This window comes from Solea solea, chromosome 11 (genome assembly GCF_958295425.1).
Source record: "Solea solea chromosome 11, fSolSol10.1, whole genome shotgun sequence".
NCBI lineage: Eukaryota > Metazoa > Chordata > Actinopteri > Pleuronectiformes > Soleidae > Solea > Solea solea.
The window spans coordinates 20,365,619-20,391,016 of NC_081144.1; the positions used below are offsets into that span (position 1 = coordinate 20,365,619).

The window sequence follows — 25,398 nt, forward strand, 5'->3', positions numbered from 1 at the left end:
AATAACGACACATCCACCACATAATGAAAAAGATGATTGTTTGTCTCTCATTTGAAATTTGAGCATGTTGTGGATTTTCTTGCTGGAATGTTGTCATTATGCACATCCATCTCTGGAAAAGGTCATAGGCAGAGTCCTTTAACAACAGCGCTGACGTCAATCTGGTGTGTCCTTGATAAAAGAAAAACAAACGAAAAAGAGAGAGAGAAATTCAGCTTCTTGGGGCTCAACCTTGGAAAAGATAAGAGAAGGGATCGCCTTTAATTAAGCAATGGTGTGATTAAACAAACAAATGAAATGTAATGACATAAATCCACACAGTATAGTAAAGGCAGCACAGCCTGAATTCCTCCTCCTATACTGTATAGTATATAGTCAAAGGATTCTGCGTCTCCTCCATATATGCACTCACTATGGTCACACGTGCTCCGGGCATGTGTGCACTATCAGTTACCATGAGTTTCTAGGACAGAGAGATCAAGGGGTGGTGGGGGGAGAGGATGGTGGAACTTTCATATATTATGTATAGGTGACTCATGAATAATTCATGATGAGAAATTACTTCAACATTCAGAAAATGATGCACCATTATTAAAACACAAAGAAATAAAATCAATTGACATTTTCCATCAGTGTGCAGGAAAGCAAAAATATTCCCTGTACCTTTGCAAGAATAGTAATGAATATAAGTAATAAAAAAAAAATCTTAATTGATTAGTAACCTTGTTTTTTGTTTTTGTTTCTGCAAACTCTATTCATAATCTGAATCTTAAATATGTCATTTGTCATGAGACAATGACAATTTAAATAAAATATTCAAATCATCCATCTGATTTGCAGGCTCCTTTCGCCTTGACATTATCTATATAATCCAATCCAATTGACCATTGTTTTCTACATTTTTATACGTGGACCCACTTTTTAAAGATGACAAACTCTTGCATTCACAAAATAATTCATGACAGCAGCAACATGAAACATTAATTTTCTTTTCCTGACATTTCTCTTACACCTCATATTATTTTAAAGTGTACACGATACATGTGTTGTGTATTAAAAATTAAGGAAAATGATTGAGAAAAAAACAACAACTCTTGCTTTCTTATTTGACGCCAACAAATGCATTACAATTGTAAACATCTATAATAATCTCTTTCCTCATACCCCAAATTAATTTAAGTACATACTGTATGTATTTTTCCCCTTGTTTTGTTTTTTACTATAATATGTTTATTATTTATGATCATTATGATGATAATCTGCCTGTTCCACTGACACCTATGTTGCTGTAAATTGTCCAATCAAATAAATGTAAAATAATATCCATTATATCTGCTGCTCAGATAAGAAAATGTATGCAAACACACACAGACAGACAGACAGACAGACAGACAGGCAGACAGACATGACACCTTAATGAACTGCTGCTATGATTTATTTAAATCACATAAACACCCCTAATTTATACCAGATTTAATGGGATATTGGTGTATTTTTATTCGGACTCTTAAAGGACTCTTATAACTCCAGAGTGTTTACCCACTCGGCTGTGTTCTACGTCACGACACACCCCTATATGGTAGGCAGACAGCTGGGGAGTCGGCGCGAGATTGACAGACTACTCGACCAATGACAGCGGACTCGGCCCCCTGCTTGACGCGCTGTGATTGGACAAGCGGGGCTGGGGATTATATGTATATGTATAGATATGCCCGACTGCTAAACCTAGGGGGGCGGGGCTTGTGGAGAAGTGCGGTCCTGCTATGTTGATACAGATCTAAAAAAACTGGACTAAAAGGCAGTCGCGGCGTACGTTGCTCCTCGCGTGGACTAATGTGAGTTGATATTTCACTTTTGTGTACCTTCAGGACTGACTGGTGGAGCGAAATGTGTTATAGTCTTTATTTTTGTATATAAAAAAAGTGTTTTGCCTCGTTTTGTTCTTGCTGAGAAGTGCTTTCAGGCCGACTCTCTCTCTCTCTCTCAGACACACACACACACACACATGCACACACATTGACGCTGCTGGAAACGTAGCGTTAGCTGTTGTTAATTCTCTCTGGTGGGCTGCAGTTATTTTGACATGCCACTGACTCGGACAATGTACCCAGTCAGCCCAGGCGTAATGTCATTGTGGCGAGGCCATTTCACGGCAGCACCGCTACAGTAAGATAATAATACTCGCGCGGTGTGGAAATTGAAGGACATTTTTTCCCCCCTTTTGTAACTGTTGCCGTTTCTGTTCGTTAGTGCCAGAGCCCCTTCTACGTTCCGTTTGTCCATGTGTGCATACAAGGACGACTTTTCAATGTGGCAATTGAACGTGTCCGTGCGTGTTGGCACACAAACCAAGTGGTGAGGAGCCTTTTCTTTAAATGCTAAATCTGTCACTAAACAAGCGTTAGATTAAAGCGTTGTGTTCCTGCAACAACTTCCACACATCATCCCAAACACAGTGTGGAGCAGAAGAGAGGGAAGCAGGCAGCGTGAAGAAGTATTACACTTGTAAACTTGTCTGGATGTGAGACGTGTGTGTGTGCCGAATATCCCGCAAGATCTTAAATGTTTTGTAAAAGGTCCAAAGTCTAGTCATGGGAGGTGTTAATCTCTGCTAGAGCGAGGCGGGTGCTGAAATGCCAGATTTAGTGAATGGGGTTTGGCGTGACACGCAAAGTGTGTCCATGCGAGAAATAACGGGAACGTCACCGGGGCTCTGGCGTTTGTTGCCCGGGTCCCAGCCCCCGGCAGACCGTTAGATAGCCCTGCCTAATCCACTCCCCCTTTCTTTTCTTCTCTGTTGACAGTTTTGTTTTATAGGGAAAAAGTTTTTCAGCGTGGGGGAAATCGTTACAAACCCGCCTTCAACTCCACCGGCTCGGAACATTTGGCGACTTGGCTCCAACATTTGGGCCCCTCCACCCTCTCCTGCTGCTGTTGCTCCGAGTGAAGGTTGATATGCCACATCAGGTAAGACGGAGGATTCACTCTTGACACAGACGCACCCACCAATGCAGCCTGTGTTAGCATGCAAGTTACGAGCTAGCCGCTGCACACTAGCAAATAGAGACAATAATGTTGCAGCTTTTCTCTTTGTTTTCTCGCCGAGTCGCGTGGGTGTTCACGTGCGTGGCACCCCCCACGTTGCAGATTAATTTGGCATTACAGCAAACTTGCGCACCAGCAGCAGTGTGTTTGGTTGGTGGTGTTGTTATTGTTAAAGGCGGGTGCTTCCCTCCACGTTCCACATGTGTACGTCAGGCTGCCTGCTGCAGCAGGGCCAGTGCGCAAAACTCCCCAAACACACACACACACACACACACTAAACAGTGACAAGGAGAGCAAACCCGAAATTGCAGATGGACATGTTTGATGGCTGCGTGTGTGTGCTGACAGGCAGACGGCTGCTGTGTTGGGAGGCTTTTGAGGTTCTGTAGTGATGTTGCCTGTCATTCTTGCTGGAGGTGGCCCTGCAGCTGATGTGGAAGGAGGAGGCTGCTCCTCTCCTCTGAAGCGAGGAGGACAAAGGGACAGATAAGCGTGGAGCTGAAGGGGGAGCAGAGTGGACATCACTCGTTTGTTACACTTAGATGGAACAAGTGGACTGCGTGTTGTCCTAATTATAGGTCACATTTTTATTAAATGATCAAGTACTGCTATAATTTATTTTTGTACAACTGGAGCGACGTGATAAAAAATGTTATGATCGCGATTGAAAATTAAAAATAGCTTTTTGCTTGTGAGTGAGTGAATGTTGAAGAAATTGTGATGTAAAGCTGCAGTGTATATGTTTTGGTGATTTATGTTGTTTGTATTTTTAGGGCCTCAACTAACATTTATTTTGGAAGTTGACTGGTCGGCAGATTATATTTCTTTTTTATTCAGAATAAACAACGTGGACATGAACAAACAAACAAAGTAACAGCTAGTCCTGTAATTTACTGCACTTGACAGCATTAGTAAATTACTTGGTTGAATATTGTCAATAATGACATTCAGTGGTCTGGTATAACACACAGGCTCCCTTTTCACCTGGCATTAGAATGCATTGTCTGTGATCGGATAGCGTTGACCACGTGCATTTACACTTGGTATTAACATGCATCTCCATGGTCATCCCCCCTTTCATCACCTCCCACCTTTTCTTTTGAAAAGATTTCCAGCAGCAGACCACAGTGTCACATCTTGTGTGCTGCCACACAACAACAACACAACAACACACGCAAAGCCACGCTATTGTATGAACTCCTCTTTGCTTCTCAGGGGAAGAAGTCGCCGACGCATCAGAGACTCATTGCATTTACACTTCTGTTTAATATGGTCACAACGCGACTCTGACCACTTCCCAGAGTGGTTTTCGCAGATCGGATAACAGTCTGTCCTCCGTGTGTCTCGGGTGTATTTACACCTGCGCTTACAAGTGGTCAAGCGCTATCCGATTGCAATCCGATCACAGAAAACACATTTTATTGCCAGGTGTAAAGGGGGCCAGAGTTGTTAAGTGGAATACATTGTTGCTGGAGAGCCTCGTATGTATTCATGCGCTGAAGTCTGGTAAATGTTTTTTTTACCAATATCTAACTCCTTAGAGACATCTTGGCCACAAAGGGATTTTTTTCCCCTCATATTAAATTAAATTAAGTATATATGGACAGATAGACACATGCTTTCATTGTTTTATCTTAAAGACCGCAGTGGAGAAGCACAGAGGATACTTATAAACTGCTCCAGGACTGAAGTAGTGTAAACCTTCAGGAATACTCAAACACACATGAACCAGGCTTTTGGCTGGTATTTATTTGCAGACAAATTAGCTGCAACAGCTTCACACTAAACATACACTGCTCTGCTACCACAGTTGGTCTCATTTATATCCCCGAAGAACGTTTGTGATGTAAAGGCCTGCTAGCGTGACTTCTCTTCAGCATTGGCTTTACATTAGAGCACTGTTGTTCTTATTGTTTACTGGCGGTGACTTTTTATTCTGTCTCCTGCAGAACGATCCTTTTACTTTGTTATGTTTGTAACAAGGTTAGCACGGACTGTTTCACTACGAGGACGCAATAGGACATTTTCGCTGTCAATGAAATATATTTTTAAATCAATAGTTGTTTCTATGTTTGTTGGTTCAGGAAGCAGTTGGTGTGCACAAAGGGAGAAGACTTCATATAGTGCATCGCAGTTATTGAATGTGGTTTGCCAGATAACCGTGTTAAATTCAACATGTTGTCGACTAATCGCCGCCGCCCCAGTGTTATCATTCTGCCTCTCTGGTCTTTACGAACAGTAATGATGTAACATTATTTGTATACTCCATCCTTTATCTGAAAATGGCCTCTGTGAAGCAGTGCTGTCAGACCTGACTGACGGAGCATTTGTGTGTATACAGCAAGCAGCAGCTGTAACTTTCTGTTTGTTAGTGTTTTCAGTCACCCTCCAACCTGTTCCCATTCATTTGCTTTACCTATGCAATGTTGCTTTTGCCTCTCGCTGTCTTGACAAAAGCAAATCATTATCTGTGAGCAACACTGGAATGTCACCAGGCAACATGGCATATAGACACCACTAGACTGAGGAAGACGGAGGGAGTCTTGTTGAGCTCAATACACTTTTTTTTAAATCTTTTCTAGACCTGCAACTAACTATTATTTTCATAATCTATTATTTTCTCGATTAATCCATTAATTGTTTGGTCCATAAAATATCAGAAAACCTTAAATAATGTTTATCGGTGTTCATCAAACCTGGAAATGATGATGTTCTCAAACGTCTTGTTTTGTCCACAAACCAAAATGATTAACTTTGAATGATTTATTTGTTATCCAGAACAAAGAAATTAAGAAATTATTCACATTTAAGAAGCTTAAACAATCGTAAATCTTTTATTAATCATGAAAAAAGCTTCAAACCGATGAATCCATTATCAAAATAGTTGTCGATTAATTTAGTAATCGATTAATCGTTTCAGCGCTATTCTTTTCTATATTCATTTAGTATCATATTGCTATTTAAGATTGTTATATTGTGATACACACTAACTTCCACTTCCTTAGGTTTCACATGGACCTAATTAAGTGTCCAGCGTGGTCTTCTGCTGCTGTAGCCAATTCAATGTGTAATGTGTTGTGCATCCAGAGATGGTTTTCAGCATACCTTGGAAATGAGTGGTTATTTGAGTTACTCTTGTCTCGTCTATCATTTCGAACCAGTCTGGGCAAAAGGGTCAGAGAAAAATGGCCAGAGACCTGCCGCTAACTGGATATTTCTGTGTAAACCCAGAGCTGGCTGTGTGTGATAGTCCCAGTCGATCAGCAGTCTCTACTCAGACCAGCTCGTCTGAGAACAACAATTAAACCACGTTCAAAGTTGAGTTGGCTGATTCGATATTTGTGATAACAGACTGTTGAATAGATGCACCTAATAAAGTGGCTGCTCAGTATAGTAGTATTATAATAATCATGATGATAATAGTAGACCATATTCACTGCATTTCCAGGTGTATGTCATGCATTTAAATTCTATTGCTATCTTACGAATGTGTCCCTAATTGTGGGAGTAACACAGCATTGCCTTCTCTAGAACTGATAAATATCAACACATTGAGTTTCTATGAGCTTCCCCATTTACTCCATTTACTGTGTTTGTAGTGCTGCACTGGATTTGCAAAGACTGCAAAGAGGCCTGTTATTTGTAGGGAAAACAAGTGGAATATGATGGAAGAACATGTTCGGCAGATTTGACACAGTCATGATTATAAAGTTAATGTTTTATTCTGGGAGGGACATGTGTTGTCTTGTGATTTTGTAACACTCTTTGTCTCCTTGCTTGTTATTATCCTGTTTTAGCATTTTCTTTTTTTTTTTTTATTTTTTATTATTGTGAGTTTAACCTGTAATAACGTGATTCACTGACCACTAACCTCCCACTGGTGTGTGGCCTAAAGCTAGCATTTCCAAGACTGTGTGGTTTCATGTTGCCAGCAAACAGGCCCACAGTATGTCATGCACTGAAACCATGGAGTCAACATTTGTCACAGTTCTATGAATTTGGAAAATGCTGGAAAGGGAGAGTCAGTCTGTCACATTCACACTGGACAAAACCTCCCCCACTAACATCTGGCTTTTATTGACAGCGGGTACAAGGGTACCGCTTTCATTCTCATTCGCAGGTCAAAAGATCCTGTCGTTGTCACATGCGTTTATTGGGTCAAGCTCCAACTCGCAATGATTGAAACTTGACTCCAAATGGACATGCTGATTTTTCAGTCACCTCCTTTAGTACCTTGTGTGCCGTCCTGGTCACAAGTTCCACCTGTCTCTTCTGCTGACTGTGACACATCTATTCAAAAGTGAGAAAGGAGTCGCTTAATAGAACTATTCTAACTTAAAAACACCCACGTATACCTACTCATTTTGGTGAATTATAGGGATCTCCACTCTCTGCTGTGTTCATTTCTTCATATAAAAGTTCCTCTACCCACCTATTACCTCATTGGTATATTCAGGGCCTTTTCCTGTAATGAGTAGCACATTATGCTTAGGAGGTCTGTATTCTGCTGACTTACAGGCAGGTTGTAAAATGATAACAGATGCATGGGGGCCTCAAGGTGCAGCACACTGTTTTAAAACAGGCAAATTCCCTTCATTATGGAAGGCGAGCATACACACATTCACACATTTGCACCACACTAACACACTTTGTTGTTATGAGTTAAGGTTTTCCAGTGTTTTTGTCCAGTTCATGGAGTTTACGCTCAGTGCTGCTTCTTATTTGCTCAGAAAGTCATGTTGGCAGTGATGTTGTGACTGTGATTTAGGAAGCAGCTGCGTGAGGCTGTTGTAACGGATTCTGCCTCTGGAGAACAAGAAAACTCCCGGTGCATTTTTTTTTTACTGTCCCCTAGGTCACCAATGTGGTAGAACTTCTTCTTGTGCTCTTAATAGCGAGTGTGATGGTAAAGACTGACAACATCTTACCAGCCTGTGAAAGAGCAGGTAACGGAAGTCTGGATTCATCACTGGAGCGTTTTCTTATCTCATCACTTGGTCTTATCGCAGTGACTTCAACTGCTTTGATGTCTGGGAAGAAGATACACACGGCCATGAAGAAGATACACACGGCCATCAGTTTTTGCTATTCTGCTTGGAGGAGGAGAAGAAGAAGAAGAAGAAGAAGGAACTTGGCCTCACTTATTCCAAAAACCAAACATAGAGCATCCATAACATATAGCACTTCGTAGATGCTATAAACCCTCCCTGAATGTGAAATCACTGACAACAGGAGGAAGCTCTGACAGCGTTCATCTAAAATGTAATAAAGTCAAGGGTTATTGACTCATAGTCAAGGTAAATGGCTCAATTATTTGCCAGACACACAAATCTGTCAGAATGGAGTGTGGCCCTCTTTTTATTTACAGTCTTATTCACAGATGAGGCACATGATCAGAGCACCAATGTCCCTGGCACCCAGATATTTATGAGCCAGCTTACAGAGGGTATATGTAAAGGTTAGGTTGTAAGCAGGCACTCGGTGCACACTGTGTCGCTCTACAAAAGCAGTTGGGTGCTTACTGTTCGCCAAGAGAGGAGTTTACCTCATGTACTGTAGGCTGGCAACTCCAAGCTGTTGTTGCTGCTGCAGCTGACATTGTCATATAATATGATAGGAAACCTAATGTGTGCCTTCTACCGAATTCTAAGTGGTACTACTGAATTCTAGGCGCTTATGAGATGGGGCAGCATACATTTTGAGCATGTAATTACAGTAAAACGTGACAGCCCTAGAAAGAAGTTGTAGTTATTTGTCCGCTTCGTCATTTTCTTCTGTCCCTGGAGCTAAACAGCTGTGATATCGCCCACGGACCGAAAGAGATGTCAGTTCGTTCCAAAGCTTAGTGCCCAAATAGCGCAACTTATTTCTTCTCAACACCAACACAGTTGTCAGCGATTCAGTATTTTACAATATCCAATATATGATTCATTGTGGGCCATTTCTACTGTTTATTCTTGTAGACTATTTCAATGTATGCATACGGATGATATTCTTGGATGTCAACTATGTTCAAAAGCCCCCTTTACACATGGCATTGAAATGCCTTTTCTGTGATCTGTGTCGCTTGAGACGCATTAAGGACGAGTTGTTCTCGGTTCTGCCAAACCTGCCAAAACGGTGACAATTCTACACAGTCTCTTCTGCTTTCCCCATCCGTCAAAGATGACTTTTTCCCCTGCCTCGAAAAAGTAAAGAGGAGTTCATACTGGCTACATGTGACACTGTAGACTGCTGCTGGAAATCTTTGCAGAAGAAGACGGGGGGATGACACCGCAGACGCCTGTTAATCCCAGGTGTAAATGCATGTGGTGAAGCACTATCTGATCACAGAGAACGCATTCTAATACCAGGTGTATAGGGGGCCAAAAAGTCAGTGATAGCTTGGAGGTACGTGGCTCTCAGTCAGTGATTTCTTTTTAATTAGTTTTTGGCAGCGCTTGTTTGTGTTTGCCTTGTCCTGTGTCAGTGCTGTGGTTGTGGGTCTTCAAGGTTCACACAAATATTTGTATACTGATTCCAGTTTAATCAGCACTGATCATCTCAGATTTGGATAATCCCTTGTAGCAATACATGGTCACATATAGAGGCTCAGGCTCAGCAGAATATTACTTCAAAGAGGCCGATAATGTTGCAGAAATCCAAAATAAGTTGTTTTTTTGGCCCCGATCCTGATCTAATTTCTTTTATATTGGGAATCTCTGACGCTAAATCTGAGCTGATATCTACTAAATCTGAGTGTTTTATATTCTAGTGTATCTGTCTTTCTTCTTGCTACAAGAGTTATCTTAACAGTGACCAATAAAGGTAATAGTTTTAAATGTTTAAACAGAGATAACTTTCATTCAAAAAGCTCAGTGCGTTGCTGTCATTTCTCTTGAATCTTCTCTTTGTACCTGTTAAGCCATTGCTTTTACACTGACCTGTTCCCCTTCTGCTTATTTCAAACAAAGAGCATCACCCCCTGTGTGGTAGAGGCCCACCCCCCCAGAATTGACCTACCAGACATGAGGTGCCTGCGATGGCAAAATGTAAAAGCTTTCATGAACTGGTCTGAGGTGGATTCCCTTGTGTGGAATAACCAGGCGGTATATATTATAAAAGCAGACACTTGATTTGTGTGCTTTATGACATTCACATGTAACAGATTATTCCTTTTCTTTCCTCACTCCTTTTATTCCTACAGCCACTGTCTCCTTCTTGCCTCCTTCCTCCTAAATGTGAATGGGCTAAACAGGGGCTAATGGGTTCCTTATGAGAGGTAATTGTGTAGCTACAACATCAATGTAGTCAAGGCTCTGGTGTTGTGGCTGGTAAGATTAGGTCTTGTTTAGAGTCCCTTAGGGGCTTGGCGAGATAAACGTCAATAGTGGCTCACCTCACTGTTTGAGGTCAAACGATGCCACGTAAGAAGTGCTTACACAAAGGCAAATTCTCCGAGTTCAACAGCTGAAAGATCTGGCGGTGGTAAACCGTGGCATAGTCCACATGGATGATAGGAGTTGTGTTGCATGTTGTGGTCTAGTGTAGCTTAACACAACACAAACACTGATGGGTTTCGAGGTACAGTTCCCATCAAGCAAAACTGTGTTCACCATTGAAAACGAAAGGCTATTTGGATAATGGTGCCCTCATCATGACGCAGCGCACTGCGACTTTGATGCAGTTCTTGTCATGTTGACATTTATAGGCTGACTGATTGTGGAGGGTTTCTTCAACAGCCATTTTTATTTCGTGCCTTTTTCAAGAACACATAATGGGATGGGTTGAATGTTGGATAAGCTGTAGAACTATGTTTTGTGGCTTTGAACAACACATCTGATTTCCCCACTCACAATCAGTTCAACCAAATTGGCTGCAAGTCTGTTGAATATTTGCCATGGTGACCAATCTCACAGCCCTGAGACAAGTTGTTCATATAATGTTATACGAACATAAAGGATAGGCCCACTTTGCTGTAAGCAGGGCTATGCAAGATGCTTAACGAGGGTCTAAAACCACTGTCTTTTCACATGTAACTCAGACAGAAAAGTTAGTTAGTGTTCAAGGTGCAGCAATGTTTCTACATCCAAAACCCCTAAATGAATACATTGATGTGACACAACAAAGGTCAGACTTATAGACACAAATGCAGATAACATACCTTTAAGCTGGAGATGTTTTTTATGTATAAACAAGTGTCTTTGACTGAGTTGTTCAATGTTCAATGGCAAATTATGTATAGAAATGATAGATGTTTCTGTAAAGATTCTGTACATGTCAGGAAAGTCTTTGTCACCCCTCTCTCCCACTGAGAGAAATGCAGACATCATTTTGTCCACAGGTACCGTAGATGTCACTGCATAAGCACAAATGCTAATGCTAGTATTTTCTCATGCCGCCACACAAACTCTGGACTTAACCGGAGTCTGCCTGTGTTCACTAAAAATGCAGAGCCCATTCATTGACTTTGATTTGGCGTAATTGGAATCAGACTACGAAACTCCAGGCTGAAGACTTTTCCTTAAGTAGCCAAAAGCTTATTATTACCATCATCACCTTCTGTGTGGATGAATAGACTCCGTTTTGCATTGATTTAAACTGAGGCTTTTTAATTAGACTGATGTGAGAGTTGGCTAACTGTGTTTTACTGCCACACTAAAAGCACAGCTTGCTCATTAGTGCAGCCACTCATTAAACCTGGAATTGTGTGTGTCTGTGTGAGAACATGTATGAAGTTGTCTGTAGAGCGCAGAGGTCGACTGGTATGGTTTTCTGTGGCCGATGATTGATGCAGATTTTTTTTGGCCCATATATCTGTTTAATGACAACACATTATTGGATTTTGGACATTTGGATAAATAAAGTTTTAGTGACTTATATTTAATGATTGTCTGAAGATAAAGCGGTACATAATGGATGGATGGATGGATGGATGGATGGATTAATAAACAATTATATACCAGTGCTGAACATTAAATACTTCTAGTGAGCAGCCCCTTTTTTTTAGCCTGTTCAAGGTAAGACTGTTTTGTCTTTATTCTGTGTTGATCTGTATAAAAACACAGGAAGAGTAGAAATTGTTGTTTCACCTTTGTGATGGCAGTAGAATTGGCATCAGTGTAAAGGGGAGCCTGCGTGTTGTAACAGATGTACATCTTATAATGGAATCATGGCATGCTTTGTAAAATCGCTCACTGGTGATGATGCCAGTATAGCATGATCGCTGTATAAAAGCAGCTGCAGACACTTTAGTCTGTTGTGTGTGAGGTGGGTCTTGTGTGATGTTTCTTTATGTTGTTGTTGCACAAAGTAATATAGTGATTTACATTCACCTGGTGGCTAGAAACATGACTCAATATTTAATGTACATATATATGTATATGTATATGTATATATATATGTGTATATGTAGATTTTGACTGCTACACTCCTATGTGTCATCATTTGGAGAGCACAGACGTCACTTTATGAGGAACTCAAGGTACAGTAGCATGGTGTACATCTCACTAAAATACACAAACACACTACTTTTTTTATTTCTTTGTGTGTAGATTAAACATTTTGTTTTCAGACTGTGTAGAGAATCCGTTACTAGCTGCTTCCCTCATATTTCCATACACGTAAAAATAGGCAATAACATCATCAGGCCTGTCATCCTTTTTTAATATGTTCTCTCCAAAAAAAGTGGGTGTTGACATCTCTGGATATTTCAGGGAATAGCCACGGAATGAGGAGGGAAAACATTTACAAATGGGAATCAGCCTCTGTCTCCTTGTTGCTCACTCTTTCTGTGTCTGTCTTTTGAGGCCCCTGTATAAGGGGCTTTCAGCAAGCGGCAAACTCTAAGTCCCAACCTTTTTTTTGCCTCTCCATTCCGCATTTTGTCTTTCCTGATGTTACTGTAGCATAGAGAGGGAGAGACAGGCCCACTGACAGGGATTGGTCAGGGCTCAACAGGCCCCCCACAGTAAGCACCGCCCCTCTCTTCCTGTTTGTGGGAAAAGTAGCCATCCAAAGGTGTTGTGGATGAGTAGGTGTGCACGCAGACACACACTCACACACCTCCTGTTTGCATTCTGCAGGTACTCCTGTCTAAGTGGAAAAATAAGGTATGGTCAAGATAAGAAAGGGCAGTGAGATGTAACATTTTGGTAGAGAACACATTTCAGCCGTATACATAGTGAAGTGAGACAGCGCTTCATGGAGATTAAGGTGCAACATGACCACTGTCATTTAATATGAAGGTTGTGGAAGTGTATGATTGTAGAGAAGCATTACTATTATACTCTGTTTCCATTCTATCATCTCAAATACTAAAATCAATGTGTTAACGGCTGTATAAGAGACTCTGAGGCTTTCCAGAGACTCCAAACGTGTGCCAAGTAAAAAAAAAAGTAAATATATATTTAAGATCGGTTACTCCTGTGTCCTTTGTGATAATTATTCACATTATTCATCATTCCCAGTGTTCACTTTCTCTTTCTCCCAACTCTTTGTGTAATTTCCCCTCTTATATCTCTTTTCCACACATCTAGGACATTTACTCTATGTATAGTACAGTGTTTTATTTAAAACATAGTCCAAACTCCTCCATTTGTTTGTTTACCTGTATTTTTAAATCAATCACTTTATTATTTTATGGTTAAATCAGTGTTATTGATATTTGAGTCGATATCATTGAAAATTATGTTATTAATGCATTTTAATGTTATTAATGCATTTTTTGTAATCATAACATGGATAAAAAAGTTATTTCAGTTTTGTCTATGAACAAGTATGTCATTTGGAATTAAGCGCAAACCAAGTGAGAGAGACAGACGTGCAGAAATGTGTGTCTTTACTGCTTCACCTCAGGTGGTCAAAGTACGTTTTATTTGCATACTTGTTCACTGTTAAATGAAAACCGAATGGGTTTAATGCAACACAGCTTTCCCCTGTTTTCTTGTTTTTGTGTTTTGGTAACAAAGTCGGTCTTAAATCGGATTCCGAGTACCATTAAAGTCTTAATTTGCCTTTAAACATGCTCTGTCTCATTGCTCTTAAATGCCGTCTCTGCCTCATTTCCCTCTGTTGTGAGTTTCTTTTCTCCACTCATGCGCCGCATTCTACGCCTGTTATTGTCTTTCTCACTTTCACTTTCTCTCTCTGTCAGTCCTCTCTCTTGCATACTTCATTTTTTTCTCTTGTTATGCTTTTTCTCCCCCTCCCCTTCCCCTTCCCCTTTTCCCTCCCACTGCTTGCTGTATTATGTAGCGTTTAAGGCTCTATTTGCTTTTGGCTGGAAGTGGAGTCTGCTTGGGTCAGATTTGTTTCAGTGCTTCGCCGATCGCTTGTCGCGCACTGATTGCAGCAGAGTATGCAGTAGAACGGGGGGGGACGACAAACGCTGGTGTGCACAAATGCTCATATGTTGTCGTTCTATCTCCGACATGCTGCTTTGAGGTTGGTGTGATTGGAGAGTTAAAGTGGCTCTTGATCTGCTCTCTTGCTGGTGGAGAGTAGCTTTAGTTTGTAATCTTATGAAATTAAATAATGGATTTCATTTTACTGAAAGCTCCGGGAGCCAAAATAAGAGTGAAATGATTTAAATCCTAAAGGTCGGGCAGTTTAAAAACATATTTTGTGTTTTTATTTTTATTTTCAGACATTAAAAATAGGTGCAGACCACTTTATTCATATGATAATCTGTGATTTAATGAGCTGTCACCCCCCTTTCTTCCTTTCTTTGTCAAAGATAATTTATTTTGATTCCATCTGCTATAAAATACAAATAGTTGAACAACAACAACGATGGAATCATTGGAATGTTTTTTAACAGACAGAAATGTCTACTATTTAACTATTTAAATAAATATGACATGTTGTGTCTCTATCTTTTCCAACATGAAGATGTGCTACTTTGATCTTTTATGATCATAATCCATAAGATTATAATTCAGATCTAGAGTCCTGAGAGTGTGGGGAATTCTTACAGCCGTTTTTTTCTGTCATTTCTGATGGTATGTAGATGAAATAATACGTACAAATCAACAAGGAGTAATTTGGTCAAAATGATAAAGGGCAATGATAAAAGCAAATTAATTAAACTGCAGATTAATTTATAATGTGAAAGCTTCAGCTTCAAGGATCAAACCTGTATTGTCACATGTACAAGCACAGGGAGTGCAGATTTATCTATGAATCTGTTTTGGTAGTGAGGGAGACGAGACTCATACACACACACAGGGTTGACAGGGAGTGATACTCACCAGTGTTATAAACATGAGGAGTACAAATAAGCTTAGGCCACCAAGGCTGATCTCATAAACCAAACCTCACACTGACCATCATCTTCAAACTGAGCTCTCAGTAAAATGGTCTGTTTGCAGACGAGCCTGCTTGTGTGTGTGTGTAAAATTGTCAGTCTAGTGACTCCAGCCACACCAAAAGAAAAAAGGAACAGTTTTGACTAATCTTTCTGCTGCCACATAGACAAGATTATAGTGTGTTTTTATCTTCCAGCAAGTAAAACCAACTCTCTCACGCACTGCTATTAATGTATTCATTCATTTTGTTATATATATATATATATATATATATATATATATATATATATATATATATACACACAACTTCTTTTAATCCTATAAATGTTTGTATTATAGTGCTCGTAGCATTCATGTCAAAATCTCATAGTTCATTCTAATTTGGATTTTTGTGTCAACGATTCGATTCCAGGGTGCATCACCACGTGCATCCATTTCTATACAAATGCAACATCATGGCTACGTTTTCATCAATCAACACAAGCAGTTAAATCAGATAAATGTGAATTTAATAATGTTCTTTACTAATACATTTGAAATTGCTACACACACATTGTTTATTGTCAATCTTTCTTCATTAACTAGAACAGGAGCAGCCTGTGCTGCTGATATTATTGTCATGTTATTTTTGTATATTTTTATCTTGTTTTTATTACATTTTAGTCTCATGTAATTTAACCCTTTTATCGCAGACGACACGCTTGCGCAAGCTGTTGCAGGAAGTCGGCCAATCAGAGTCTTTGAGTTGGAAAAATGCCTGTACTCAAACTCAAACAAATGTTATTTTATATATGTTTTATACTTTTCAAATTTAACAAAATCTGGTGTACAACCACAGGTTTTCTTTTCTCAATAGAACTTTTTTGTTTTTCTTCATTCAAAATTGTTAATACACTATTTTAACATACAGTAAATTGTAAATAACTGCCAGATATTTTAAAAGTTATTCTGGGCAAAAGCACTTAGTCACAGGGCATTTTCTGGCCATTTTCATGGTTAAAATATGCAACAAATTCCAGACGGACATTTTGAGGCTTGGCTTTGCTTGTCCTATTCCATCAACCTGCCTAGGGACAAAAGAGGTAAATTAGCCCATGGCTATAATCTGGCACATTTACCCACTGATTCTCATTGAGTTTGCTATCCCCCTCCTCAAATAAATGAATAAATAAATAAACAACTCAGATTATGTGCCGTCACTGCATCCATAATGAATATTTTCAACGCTCCTCAACACGGGTGTTGTTGCCAGTCGTATGAACTCACTCCCTGCCTTTTCCAGACTCTAAGCTGAGCAGAGCAGAGCAGGTGGTCTCGCAGTGCTCTCACTTGCGCTCATCCACCATCTATACTTTTGTTTACGCGGCACAGTCGGAGTCATTTGGATGGATAAATATACGCTGCAGTGTAGTGCCATTTCGCTGTGATTTCCCCTCGTGTGTGTGTGTGTGTGTGTGTGTACGTGAAGTATTTTTGAGGCTGTCAAAACATCGTTGACATGTGGAAGTATGTGTGTGAATGATACTTGGTGGCTTTGGGCATGTGTGAATATTTATGTGCTTGGGTCTGGCATGCTTCGCAGTAAACGTGTGTCAGTCACTATGTCCATAAAAAGGGAATATACTGTTTGATATTTGCCCTTGCTGTGTGTGTGTGTGTGTGTGTGTGTGTGTGAGTGTGTGTGCACGCAGTGTCCAGTGTGCATGCTGAAAGCTGACACAGCTGTTTCAAAGTAACTCCACTGTTTCTCAACACTATCTACAGTTTCACTCTCTGGCTCGTCTCCATTTAACTAAAGCCACTTCCCTCTATCACAGTTTTCCCCTCTTTCTCACTTACATCAGATTCTGTCTGTCTGTCTGTCTGTCTGTCTGTCTTTCCGCCCAGCGATACCACAGAATAATCGTGTGAATGCGTTTGTAGTGTGTCTCAGTGTGTTTACAGTTGGCCGTTATTGTGCCTGAGCCTGGAAAGCTCACTAGTGCGTAATGCATTTAGAACACTGGAATGCTCTTAAAAAAAACAAACACAAACACAACGCTCAGTGCACTGTATTACGTAGCCACTCCAGTTACTGTAAATAGCCGTGGCGTTTGATCTCGGCATTTTAACTAACGCTCCCTTTTGCAAATGATGTGTGCACAGATGCAACGTGTGCCAATTAACTTTGCAATATAGTCTGAGGATCAGATGTCGGGCCCTTTTGCTCTCACTGGGATCTGTGTAACGTAAGCTGTAGAAGACACATCCGCACCCCTGACTCCAGTTATTATCAGGCATGGTTTGAGGTCTCACTTCTTTCCAGAGAAACCTTGGCTCCTTTTTCAAATTTTTTTTATTTTTTTATTAATCTAAATTTTAAAAGCTCAAGGCCATATGATTGTACTAGTAGTTTCTTTCTTGAAATGGCCGTCATGAGGGAGTGACGTTTGTTTAGTGGCCGCAAATCTGGGCAATACATGGTATAACTGCACATCATTATTTAAAGTTTTTAAATGTATGGAAGCAAGAGTGAAAATCTGTTTAATCGGATGCACATGAGGAACACGTTTTTGTTTATAAAATGAGGTTTAAGTAATGAGGAAGTCAGTTCATGTATCTAAAAATGACGCCATTTGACACCGTTCACGTCCATGCTGAGTGATTGGTGTCGGGTCTTTTTAATTATGTATATTTCTGACTTTTATAACAGCGCAGCAGGATGATGATATTCAACACACAGCGAAAAGAACCACAGAGTTTTCCTTTTTTCTTTTGTGGCCAAACAGTGGAATGTTTTCGACTGGTCAACTTAGGTCGCCTGATCTCGGTCCAACTGAACATGTTTTTCACTCACTGAAAATCAGAGTGAAGACAAAACGTCCTGAAAGCGAGCAGGGAGAGCAGATGTCTGGCTGAGCATCACCTGGAAGGATAAACACATTTTCTTATCCGTCGTACAGATACTGAAAATCAATACTTATTTGACAAATGTTGGTGCAGCAACATAAAATAATAATAGACTATAGATTTGTGAATGTGTCGCCGAAACTGAACAAAGATCCTCAGAAGGAAACTAAGTGATACCCTGTCGAGGTATTAGAGGCTTTCAGGCCCATCATCCAGGCTGAGAGGCCCCTCAGCTGGCTGAGGGCCAGGAGCAGCAGGGAGGTGAGGTGTTTTAATTCACCTTAGCCAGGGACGGATAGTGTTTACACCAGAGTGAATCAGACAAAGGAGACGTGTTTTGTGACAATGCTGATGTTATCTGACAGAGCTAATAACAAATCTGGTTCAACTCCCATAACATTTCCTGTGAACACATGAAACTAATTATTTTTTGCTAGACATTAAAGATAAATTAATTGTACTTGAGCCTTTTATTGTTGTTATTGTTATTGTTATTGTTATTGTTATTGTTATTGTTATTCTTATTATTATTATTGTTATTATATTATCAGGGGCTGCCATTTTGGACCACTACTATTTTGGACCAGTACTGGTTCAGGCACCATTTTGAAAGTAATCGTTGAGCACCGATATCTTGAAAACCCGAACAATCCCCGACCTCAATGTGGTGACTGAGGGGTCAGTGTGTGCAATCCTTTTGCATGCCGTCCTGCAGGTAACAACCAATCTTTCTATAGGAAAAACAACCATGCTCTGAATGATGTCATACTTAAAAACTATAAATTGTAAAACAAAGATCTAACGAGGCACCCGCAGCCGACCACAGCGCTTGTTTATGATTTTTTGTGTATGTGTCACTGTACGCTGAATAAACTACAGTTTGTTTTATACACTGGACTGTGAAGGTTTTACAGCCCACCATGCCATTATCCCACATCACTTTGGGTACAATGGCAGAGATGCAATTTGACAAAATACGACTAATTTTAGAGGAATCTTAACCGTTCGTCTCAATAACAAGCATTTAGCGGGCAGTTGTACCAATTTTACCACCTCACAGTGATAAAAATCCTTTCGACTTTTCTTTTTTCATTGCATTCTAGTTGAGTTTTATTGATTTGTTATTAACAGCACTCATTCTAAAGCTGCCAAATACGCTTTTAATTAAGGCACAGTTAAGTACATGGTGTACTTACAAATCCACCATGATTACATTCGGCTTAGGCGACTCGATGTTATTCGTTAATTAACATTCATAAATGAGTTATTAATGAATGTTAATCAGTCATGGGAAACCATTAGTGTTGCCCTACTTATGTCGATCGTCTTATTAACCATATTATTCATCATTTTATGAATTAGTAATATTTCCCCCTGTGGTTCTAGTTTGCAACAGCTGTTGTACTGTTGTTAAATTTCTGCTCCCGACATGGTGCTGACATCAGACTCGGTGCCGAAGAAAATCCATATACTATATACGTATTCTACATGAAGAGGTTATAAAGCGAGTTCTTTCCTGAGAGGCTCTTAAAGTAAACGGTGACGTTGACGTGTTTTACAAACAACGTTGCGCAATGTGTAATTATATCAGCCACGTCTTAAGTTGCATGTCGACAAGTGCAGTATGGATGTGAAGGCTTACTGTGGTGGATAATGTGGTTTAAGTAATATAAGAGCAGTATATGAGACACTTAAAGACGCTGTACACAACATACCACTTTGTACTATACTGCAGAGAGGTGGTGACTCCAGTGCCCACAAGAGGGTTTCACTATGACCACATGTTCGGGATTATGTGAGCCAAGTGTCATACATACTGCACGTATGTGCTTCAGAAAAATCTGTTTGCTTAGCCACACATTTTGTCTCTAACCAGTCTCCCGTCTGGCAGCTTTGACTGTTGTCAGAGTCTCTTACATAACACTGTAATTCCACAAATGCCTTGTAACTAGTGCTTTTTTGTCTTGAAATCCAACATTCAGTCTTTTATTATTAAGAGGCTTGAAATGAAAGATTAATCGTTCCGAAGAGGCTCCATCGGCAATCATTGCAAGAACACCGAGTGGTACGTCTCTTATGTTGTTACGAGGAGAATTAAAAAAGAAAATTCTGAAACTTGCGGACAAATGAATATGGTGAGCCGCCACAGTCTAGATAATTAATGGGTTCTCTTTGCATGGAGACAGTGCCCATGTAACTACACTCTGTCATTATAGGTTTTTTATAGCCATGTTATGTTGCAAGAAAAGTGTAATAATAATAATAATAATAATAATAATGATAATAATAACAATACTGGGAATAATAGCGATGAAAATGAGGATGATGTCTGAATCAACTGACTTAATGTATCTGTACAGCAGATGTCAGGACTGATGTTTTGCTTGTGTGTTGAAAAAGACATACTGCTCCAATCCAATAACCATAATTTTGAGTGTGTGTGTGTATGCACAGCCACTGAAACCAGGAAAGAGTGGTTTTCTTTTCCAAGGATGTATGCTAGTTTAGCCAGAGAGGAAAAACCAAGCAACAAACAACAGCCGCAGCGAGTCTAAACAGAGGTAATGATTTGTCCCGCTCTCCGTCTCCCCTCCATATGTAGATGGGTTGTGGTTTTCCTGTGTGTTCCCAGTGATCTAGTGAGGACCTCATGTGTGCTCGTTCAGCTTCTCTGCTACATGCCCTGCACAAATACATGTGCTGCTTACACACATAAATCCACCCCATCCATTAATTCAGGCACACTGGTAGCGGAGAGCAGATGAAAGCACGCCTTAAACACCCGCACACACACTTTGCTCTGCCGACTCCCTCCCATATTCCACTTGTTTACAGTTTTGCTGGTCACCACAGAGCTGAAGCCGTCACTCAGAATCAGATTCTACTTTCACATGTGGTGATCCCGACTGCTTGTTTTGAAGAAGAAAAAAAAACAAAAAGCCCCATCAGTGACGGATGTGTACATTATAGCCTCACCAAAGACTTGATTCACAAATCCTGTTTTGACAGTTGCTTGTACTCGCGATTATGTGTTTGTGTTATAATAGTAAGGGAGCGGACGTTGTGCTTGGTGTGGCTCTTGTGTGATTCTCGGGGTGTGTTATTGTCTGTAATGCCACAATTTTCCTTCTCCCCCTTTTTTGTTTTTCTCTCCTTGGTCGGGTTTCGAGAACAGCAGATATGCCAAGGAAAATAATCCACGAAAGCAGTGGCAGGAAGGACAGCTCCAGTGACATCTCTTAAAGAGATCTGGGCATTTTTCATGATGGGGACGTCTCTTTCTGTCCATACACACGGGATTCTGATTTACAAAGGAGTATTAAATGTAAGAGAACTCGACATAAATAGACATTTTCACTGCGTCTAAAAATAATACAGTTTAAATTGCTGCCATCAAAAGTAGTTTCCAGTATCTTTATCGATATCAAGTATTGAGCACTGCTTATCTGCAACACTGAGATAATGGCTCAGTGTTTTATCTGAAATACGATGCTGACATCACTCGATGGGGCAAGAGTTTCATAAACTTTAGAGATGCTCTCATCACATTTTTTGCCACTGATGCAATATCTGCTGATACACTGCAGATACTGGTACTTTTTGTGTGTTTGCATTGTTATAACAGACACTATTGACGTCTGCTATTGCGACACAGACTGCGGGATTGTGCTGTCACCGGCGTATACATTTAAATGAAGTGGTGTAGCCTACATGTTCACTGCATTTGTCTCTTAAGTTTATTGTTCCAGTTTTAATTTTGTCCTGTGCATTGTGTAAAGAAAAAGGCATCGAATTATGATGAAATGAGTAACGCATAATTTAAGAACTGACGCTGTGGATTAGCTTAGTTATCGTGGGAGGGGGTTGCATTTCCTGACAGGTTGCCTCGAAATGGAAACGCTTTAAATATCTTCAGGGAGAGTAAATGTAATGCACATGACACTCTCCTAGTGCTTGTGGTCCCGCGACGACAATCTTCTGTATCGGGTCTCATCAAAATACGGGAAAGGAAATAAATAGAGAAGTATTCAAAAATATGGTGTCGTTTTCCTGTTCTCGGTGAAAAACAGTAACTGATACAGATGCCGCTGTAGGCTCTTGATGCTTTGTGTCAATACTGAATTCTGAATGGTTTTAGACATCAGATAGTTTAACTGGACACCTAGGATGTGGGCGTTTCACTGCACTTCTAAAGTGATGTTTAAAGTGATTCAACTTGAAGGGTAAAGAGGATGACAGCTGAGCCCAGGCTTTTAAAGAAACGGGGATGAAAAAACACTCGATGAGAACTGTGCAAGTTTTAATTGTAAGTCTATATCATGTTAGTGCAAATCTGGAATGCCACATCAACTGAATGAGAACGTAAGGAGAGGACTTAAATAATGCTGCTGGTGGAGAAGCTGATAGCCAGAGTCCACAGGACAGCTGCAGGAGAAAGGAGACAAGACTGTGGGAGACATGTGATGTTAAGGGTAAGAATGTGAGGCAGAAAGAGGGGAAAGAGAGAGAGGCAGGCCCTTTCATGTTACATGAGACGTGGGGGGGACACACATGCTAATGTAACTTTAGCCCACATATATCAGAGTACATCACCACCCTCCAATATTGAGAGTGACAGCACCCAGTGAAATGTTCATTTCCTGTTTTAAAAGTTGTCAGGGCTATAAAATGTAACACTCGCTGTGTCAGTGTGCAGGAGAGTTGAACATTTTGGAGCAAATATCAAGTTTTTCCTGAACGTTATCGCTGTTGCGATTTGATTTTGGGGGGAGGGGGGGCTTTACTCATGACACATGTCCTCAGAGCTGGTGATTCAACAGGTAATGTGTCACTAGCATAGTTGGCAGTCATGAATGCTTTTATTTTTCATGTTTCATCCGTGCTGCCTGTCACCTGAACCATTCAAATCCTCTACACTGTTGTTTTGCTTGTTCGTGTAAGGGACGTGTCGTCAAGGAGATGATGTCTCAGTGGACGGATAATTAATTGAAAGCAGCGTAAGAAAGCACACTTGCATCAACATTTACCCTGTGGATGAATACAGTGCATAACCTACCTTGTCTAAGTTTAAATGTGCTGTTAAATATTGAAGCTGTTGTTGTCAGACTAGAGGTCAGAATTTGCAGGACTCCTATTTCCTTACTTGTCAGGTGTCCAGAATATGTACTGTCAAGAAAACAGTGTTTATTTTCCTGTTTTTTCCCAGCCTGTGTCCTGTTATTTCATTTGATAGGTGGTTGACATCCACTCAACATCTACTGTATCTTCCTGAATCCGTTTTACTTTTACATGTCCTCAGTTTTTCAAACTGTTTGTGTGTGGGACAACAGGCAACAATGCTGCTCTCAAGACAGCTGAGCGTGGAGTCTTGCTGCTTAGCAGCTTTCTCTGCAGGAGCCTCTCACACACACTGTGCAAGTACATGTAAACACTTACACACACACGCTTGATGACGCCCTGCTGTTTGCATTCTGCAGGGACTCTTCTTATCGCGTCGTATAAGTGATGCATCAAGAGGACAAACAAGTGTTCTTTATTATGCATACCTTATGAGGAATACTTGGAACATACCACGTCACTTTATTATTTATAGAAAATCCAGCTTCACAAGTATTTGTACTTGATGTCCAGGCTATTAGTCCACTGTTAATTCATCTGCATCAATGTTAAGTGAGCATTAATATAATGTATCGATGCAAAGGTAATGCACATGTGTAAATGGTAAACTTAAGCATAATATTTTTTAGGTTTTTCATAATATGTTTTGTGAAAAGGTTCATTAAATGTAAAACAAAGGGAAAACATTGGATTTGTTGTTGTTTATAGGTTATTATGCTATTATTTGTTCTTGATCCTTGTGGGAACATATCTTTTATATGCTATAAACTGACATTTGCTTCATGTTCAAAACTAACCTATAAAAGCTGAAAGCTGCATGCACACGACCTTGAATGAACACTCAAATGGGGAGTCACTGACACAGATAGCACCCCCGGAAAGACATGGGCGTCTTATCGGAAACAATAACTCATGGTTACACTGCACCACGCTCACAACAGCACCATACAAAATAACAGCTCATAAGACGGTCCTGCAGTGCTGCCGCTGGAAAGGAGTGACCAGGAGTGTTTTGTACTTTGTGCTTTTCTACAACTAGGCAATCAGAGATGGCTGACTTCGTCCCATTCACGCAACAAGCCAATGTCGGCCTCTGTTATTGGCAAGTGCAAGTGCGGTGAAGTAATAAACCTTTTAACTATATAGAAGTTTCCTCTCTCGTATCTCAAAATACGAACACAGCACATCCTCTATGGAGTTACCCCTCATTGTTCAAAATATCAAGAAAGACTGAAGCTGTTCCTCAGACAATGTTGCCCTCAGTAAAACAATGCAACCAAACCGACTAAATCTCCACTGTGATATTCACTGTAGCTAAGAATTGGCACTTCAGATTGTTTCCCTCCACCAGCATGTTACAGAGTACATCTTTATTCTTTATTTGTTTTTGATCACGTGAACTTCAGGAGCAGACTGGGTATTAAAATGTAGCCCACAAGGCTCCAGTGAGTAAAAGGGAAATTACTCTAATATCAGTGAAGCTTCCATTATCCATTATTGTCAAAATAGCATCGGTTGACGTGGAGGCAAACTTCACTGTTACAGCTATAGAGACAACCCGACAACCCAGGCAAGTCATTTTCCATTATGGAAAATGTTTCATTTTCTCTCTGTGCTCCTATTTTAACTCTTGTGTTCAGTGTTGAATTAAAAAAACAACCAAAACAACAATGTGAAATTAGCTGTACATGTAGCACATATGATGTCTCACAGAGAGGAGAGCACAGTGTGTTTTATTTATTAAAATTTCCGTTAGTGTGCCATTTTAGTTCTTGGAACCCAGCTCGAGTGTGTCGTGCACAGCGTGTTAGTGTCTGTGTTCGCATTCAAGTAAGTTCATCTCTGTTTTTATGTACAGGATGTGCTGGATGGAGCTGGTAACTAGAACAGAGTATAAGGCAGAGTGAGAGATGGAGGGATGGAGCGAGAGATGAGTCATTTTCTCTGTCAGACACTGTTGTTTTCCACTAAGCCCTGTTATTTTCACTCATAAAAATCAATGCCAGGTAGTGGGTGGAAAAAGACTTGCTTTTTTGTTTTCACATTTGGTGAAATTTTA

At 40.3% G+C, this 25,398-nt stretch overlaps 1 protein-coding gene across 1 annotated transcript in view; it reads left to right on the top strand.

Annotated features, from left to right (window-relative positions):
• The first annotated feature begins 1,743 nt into the window (after nt 1-1,743).
• LOC131468296 (vitamin D3 receptor A) overlaps nt 1,744-25,398 on the top strand; it is a 67,186-nt gene continuing 43,531 nt past the window's right edge. Inside the window, exons 1-2 of the mRNA XM_058642361.1 lie at nt 1,744-1,835; nt 2,805-2,967. The gene's annotated coding sequence lies outside the window, so the exon portion shown is untranslated. The remainder of the gene's footprint in view (nt 1,836-2,804; nt 2,968-25,398) is intronic.